Raw genomic sequence first — 6,000 nt, 5'->3', positions numbered from 1 at the left:
ACCAGCCATGGCTCTTCAGCAAAGGACTTCTGCGACTCACTGGGACTGACACAATCTGTCAATTTCCCGACCCGGATCTCAGTCAACGGAGCATCTTCTCTTCTGGATTTGGTTATGACAAACTTCCCTGAAAATGTCTGCTGCTCTTCTTCTGCTCCAATCGGCTCATCTGATCATGTGCTTGTCAAAGTGGACATCTCTCTGACCATTCTCAGAGAGCCTCCTCAGCGTCGACGAGTCTGGCATTTCACTCAGGCCAACTGGCACGGTCTTCAAGCAGCCATCAATCATCTGGACTGGTCTCCCATCTCTACCGCCTCTGACATCAACTCATCCTGGGAATTCTTTCAAAGTAAATTGCTCTCTCTCATGCACAGATTTATACCATCTCGTCTTCAGTTGTCATACCCTTCCTCCCGTCCATGGTACACGGAATCTTGTGGTGAGGCTGTTGCCCTGAAACAACTTGCTTTCGTCTCCTGGAAAGCAAATCCAACGGAAGGAAATCTCATTTCCTTTCACAAAGCCCGAAACAAGTGTGTGTCCACCCTCAGGAGAGCCAGGAAACAATATCTCACCATTCTCAAGACCGAACTCTCTTATCTGTCTCCCTCTTCCAAATCCTGGTGGCGTCTGGTCAAATCTGTTTCTGGTGTTTGTTCCCCCTCCATCCCCTCTCTCACCTCTCTCACCTCAAACGGCTTAACGGCTGACTCCGCACGTGAAAAAGCTGAATGCCTCAACTCTGTGTTTGCCTCTAAATCTTGTGTCCCAAACCCATCCCTCTCTGTACCCACCATACCCAGTCGTACCCAGCTGCTCCTGGACTCTGTGTCCTTTCCTCCTGACAAGGTGGAAAAGTTTCTGGCAACCCTCGACTCTGATTCTGCAACTGGTCCTGACGGCATCAGCCCACGGGTCCTAAAATCATGTTCTTCTGCACTTTCACTCCCTCTTTCTGTTCTCTTCACCCTCTCTTTTGCTCAAGGTCATCTGCCATCTGCTTGGAAATCAGCCAACATCACCGCTTTGCACAAAAAAGGTGCAAAAACAGATCCCAGCAACTACAGACCAATCAGCCTTCTCCCAATTATCAGCAAAGTCATGGAATCCATCATTGCTTCAGATATTAAATCTTTCCTCTTCTCCAATGGCTTGATCTCTGATCATCAATTTGGTTTCAGACCTGGTCACTCTACTCTGGACATGCTGCTTCTGCTTTCTCAACAATGGATGGAGGTCCTCAACACCAAACAGGAAATTAGAGCTGTCTCCCTTGACATTTCACGTGCCTTCGATACGGTCTGGCACCCTGCTCTGCTCTCCAAACTCTCCTCCTTTGGTATCCATGGAAATCTCCACGCATGGCTGGCAGACTTCCTCTCTGGTCGTAGTCAACGTGTGGCCCTGAATGGGTTTCTCTCATCTCCTCTTCCTGTTCAGGCTGGAGTTCCCCAAGGTAGTGTTCTGGGCCCTGTGCTTTTTCTGGTCTTCATCAATGATCTCTCTGAGTCTCTTGAAAATCCTCTCTATCTCTTTGCTGACGACTCTACTCTCTGTCGCTCCATTCCTCATCCCTCAGATCGGCAGTCTGCAGCCTCCTCACTCTCTGCAGACCTGGACAAAATCACAGACTGGTCAAACAAGTGGAACATGTCTTTCAATCCTGACAAATCTCACACTCTTACAATGTCTCTCCGAAAGGACCGACTGGACAACCCTCCCATCTACTTTCTCAACAATCCTCTCCAAGAAGTTCTGTCGCTCAAGCTTTTGGGTCTCACTATCTGCCATGATCTTTCTTGGGAAAACCACATTTCCAAGCTGGCCTCCAAAGCCAGTCGCCGACTGGGCATCCTCCGTCGTGCGAAGTCCTTCCTTGGCACACCTGAGCTCCTCACCACATACAAGGCTTTCATCCGCAGCTCAATGGAATACTGTTCCCCCCTCTGGGCTGGTGCTCCTGCCTCACACCTTGCTCGGCTTCACGCTGTTGAGGCCAAAGCTTTCAGAATCATTGGAATCTCCTGCGATGTAGTCAACGCCGAGGGCCTTTCACTCACTCACCGCAGGCAGGTTGGTGGTCTTTCTGTCTTCTACCGACTCCTCTCCGGCCTTGCTCCCCCAGCTCTCTCTGTGCTCTGTCCCCCCAATATTCCTTCAGGTCGCACAAGATCTGCCTGCAATCCTCTTCTGGTTAAACTGCCAAAGTCTAGGCTCTCTGCTTCCCTTCACTCTTTCATTCCCCTTTTCTCCCGCCTCTGGAACAAACTCCCCCACTCCCTTCAATCCCACTCCTCCCTCCAGGTCTTTAAAACAGCTGTTCACCACCATCTCTTATCTTCCCCCATCGAAAACCTTGATCTTTTCTACCCCCGGTAATTCACCCCAGAGTCCTTGCAGTGATCATATGTTTTAATCCTCTCCCACCTCCCCCCAAGTCCTCCCGATGTCCCTGCTCTCAAATGTTGTGTTTGTGTCCTTCCCCCTCTCTTTTGTGTCCTTTCCCCTCTCTCCCCATCTTGTCTACCGCTCCCCTTGTTTTTTGTGTTTTGTGTGTCGGTTTTTCTTTTTGTGTGATTAATGTTAGCTCTTTCACGAGCCTCGATCTTGTATTTAAAAAAAAAAAAAGAAAAAGACAGTAGCCTGCTCAATCACTGGAGCTTAAATTTTTTCCATTGCATATAATGAAGGCTTCCAAGAAATGGGAGGGGGGGGGGGGTAAGGCGGGAGGTTACCCCCCCCCCCCGACACTTTGGATCCCTACTCGTCCCTTATTTACCAATCGATTGCTCTGAAACCTGATACAGCCCTTCTACTCGATAACAACAAACAACAACAGGCATTTTAAAAAGCCATTTTCCCTGCAAGAGCGGGGGTTAGCCTTGCGGTCCCCATGACAATGTTCTCCATCTTGCCCTATTTTCTGCATCTCCCCTTGTTAACCCCCTTGCTCGCATTTCTTCTTCGACCATCTTTAGCCAAGTCTTTCTCGGTCTTCCCCGTCCTCTACTTCCTTCCACATTCATTTCCATCACTCTTCTCAACCAGTCACTTTCATCCTTCCTCAACGCATGACCAAACCATCTCAACCTGTTCCTCTTCACAGCATCAATCACAGGCTCTATTCCCATCATCTTTCGCAATTCATCATTTGGCTTCCTCTCTCTCAACGATACTCCACACTTCCACCGAACCATTCGCATTTCCACCCTTTCCAGCCTTCGTTGCTGTTCTACGTTCATGACCCATGTCTCGCTCCCATAAATCATAACACTTCTCACACATGCAGCATACACCTTTCCCTTCAGCTTCAACGACACTCCCCTCCTCGTCAGCACGCCACTCAGTTCCCGAAACTTCTTCCATGCACATCTCACTCTAGCAACCGTTGCCGAGTCTGATCCACCTTCTCCATTCAGCATGTCTCCTAGGTAACAAAATGGTTTCACACCTTCCAGCTTCACGCCGTCTCCAAGATCCAACTCAACATTTCCTCCATCTGCAGCTGCCTCTGTGCACACCTTACACTTGAATGTAGCTGCCACACTGGTTAATGACCCTCTCAAACCACTACATTTTTGATGAACCCACTCAGCGCACATTGTACATTGAATCGAGTTCACTCCGACACCCTTCCTGCACATAGCACATGGCCACTTCCCAGTTCTTTCCACCTCACCACATGCTTTACCACTTGCCATCACCTTTGTTTTTCCAATATTCATCTTCAGACCTTTCGTCTCCATACATTCCTTCCACTTGTTCATCTTCTCCTTCAGTCCATGCATACTTTCTGCAATCAACACCAGATCATCTGCATACAACAACTCCCACGGTAAACCCTCCTTTACGTTCCGAGCCAGCACCTCCATCACAGCTACAAATAGTAGTGGACTTAGTACCGACCCCTGATGCACTCCCACCTTCACCTCAAACTCACCACTGTTCCCGTCCTTCATCCTTACAGCTGTGCGTGCTCTTTTGTACATTGCCATCACTACTCTGATCAAGCATTCCTCCACTCCTAACTTCCTCAATGCCCATGTCACTACTTCACGTGGAACCCTATCGAATGCTTTCTCCAGATCAACAAACCCAAGAAACAACTTCTTCCTCTTCTCCATGTACTTCTCCTGCAACTGCCTCACAATAAAAAGCGCGTCTGTCGTTCCTCTTCCTGGCATAAATCCAAACTGCATTTCGTCAATCTTCACCTTCTTCCTTATCCTCCTCTCCAACACCCTTTCCAATACCTTCATTCCATGCTCCAATAACTTTACCGCTCGATACGAGCCACAGTCCAGAGGGTCACCTTTCCCCTTGTATAGAGGGACGAGAGTACTCAGTTCCCAATCCACTGGAATGCGGCCTTCTTTCACCACCATATTGCAGATCTCTGTCATTCTCTTCACACCCCAATTTCCCGCTGCCTTCAACATATCTACCACAACGCCCGTCGGCCCTCCCGCTTTTCTACTCTTCATTGCTTTAATCGTTTCCTCAACTTCCTTCTCGGTTATCTTCTCTGCCGGTCCTAAAACTGGGTTACTCTCTATGTTGCCATCCCATTCATTCTCTGCATTCAACAGTATTTCCATATATCTCTTCCATCTTCCTTTAATTCCATCTGGGTCCACAACGATTTGTCCCACTCCATCCTTCAAGCAACTCACCCCAATCACATCACACCTCTTTCGCTATCTGCTTTGCCATCCTGAATACCGCTCTCTGACCCTCTTCCAAATGCAAGCGTTCTCCGAACATTTTCCGACATGCCTCCTGCGCCTTTGCTACCTCTTTCTTTGCAGCCTTCTTGGCTGCCTTATAACTTTCATGCTCTTCCTTTTCTGCCCCCGTACCCTTCGCCTTCTGCCACTCCTTGAACTTCTTCCTCTTCTCGTCAATCTTCTTTCCAACTTCATCATCCCACCACCATGTTTCCGAGTGCCTTGGTGGTCCTTTTGTCCATCCACATACCTCACCAACGGCTCCCAACAGACTTTCTTTCATTGACATCCAACCACTTTCAAGCTCAACCACATCATCCTCTCTTTTAATGCCTCCCTCACTGTCACCTCTTTCAACCTCCACACCTTCATTCTCGGTTGGTACTTCACCCGCCGAGCTCTCCTCGCACCTTTCAACCTTATGTCGCAGACAACCAAGTGGTGCTGTGAAACAGCCTCCTCCCCCGGGATCACCTTTGTGGCCCGGAGGTGCCCCCTATCTCGCCTACGCACCATCAGGTAGTCAACGGTTGTCGTCGACCCACCTGACGTGTATGTAACAAGCTTATTATCCTCTTTCTGGAACTGAGTATTACAAATCAACAAATCAGCTCCATCAGCAAACTCCAAAATCCTTTCACCTACTCTATTTCTCACACCATATCCGTAACCCCCATGAACTCCCTCAAAACCGCCCATACTCCTTCCCACATGTCCATTTATGTCTCCTCCTACCATAACAACTTCCTTATCTTTCACGTTTTCCATCAGCTTCTCCATTGCACACCAGAACTTGTCCTTCTCTTCATCGCTCCGACCAACCTGCGGAGCATATCCCGAGATGACGTTCACCAAGAGCTTTCCAATCATCATTTTCACCATCATCAACCTTTCACTCACTCTCGTCACACTCACCACACTGTCTACAAACTCCTCAGAAAACATGACACCAACACCATTCATGCACCATATCATGGGCACCCTTGCCACACAAACTTGTATTTCTGTCCCTGCCTACCCTTCACCATTCTCACACCACTTCCCTTCCATCTCGTCTCTTGCACACAACAAATGTCCACTCTTCTTCTGACCAATACTTCCACCACTTCTCCTGATCTCCCTGTCATTGTCCCTACATTCCATGTCCCAAACCTCAGAAACCGATCTCCACGTCGGGCATCAGACTTTTTGTCGTCATAAATGGAGTGATTTCCACCTTGCTTCGATCGGGTTCCCCACCTTGAGTTTTGATGAGAGGGAGTGGGGTCCC

The 6,000-nt window shown here is 48.7% G+C and overlaps 1 protein-coding gene across 10 annotated transcripts in view; it reads right to left on the bottom strand.

The window, feature by feature from the left end:
• The window catches only part of LOC137414654 (dual specificity protein kinase CLK2), a 45,814-nt gene that overhangs the window by 29,784 nt on the left and 10,030 nt on the right, over positions 1 to 6,000 (bottom strand). The window lies entirely within an intron of this gene.

Source organism: Myxine glutinosa, chromosome 2 (assembly GCF_964187855.1).
Source record: "Myxine glutinosa chromosome 2, kmMyxGlut1.1, whole genome shotgun sequence".
Taxonomy (NCBI): Eukaryota; Metazoa; Chordata; class Myxini; order Myxiniformes; family Myxinidae; genus Myxine; species Myxine glutinosa.
Note: the sequence above shows the minus strand (reverse complement) of the source record. Positions and strands in the feature narration are given on the sequence as shown.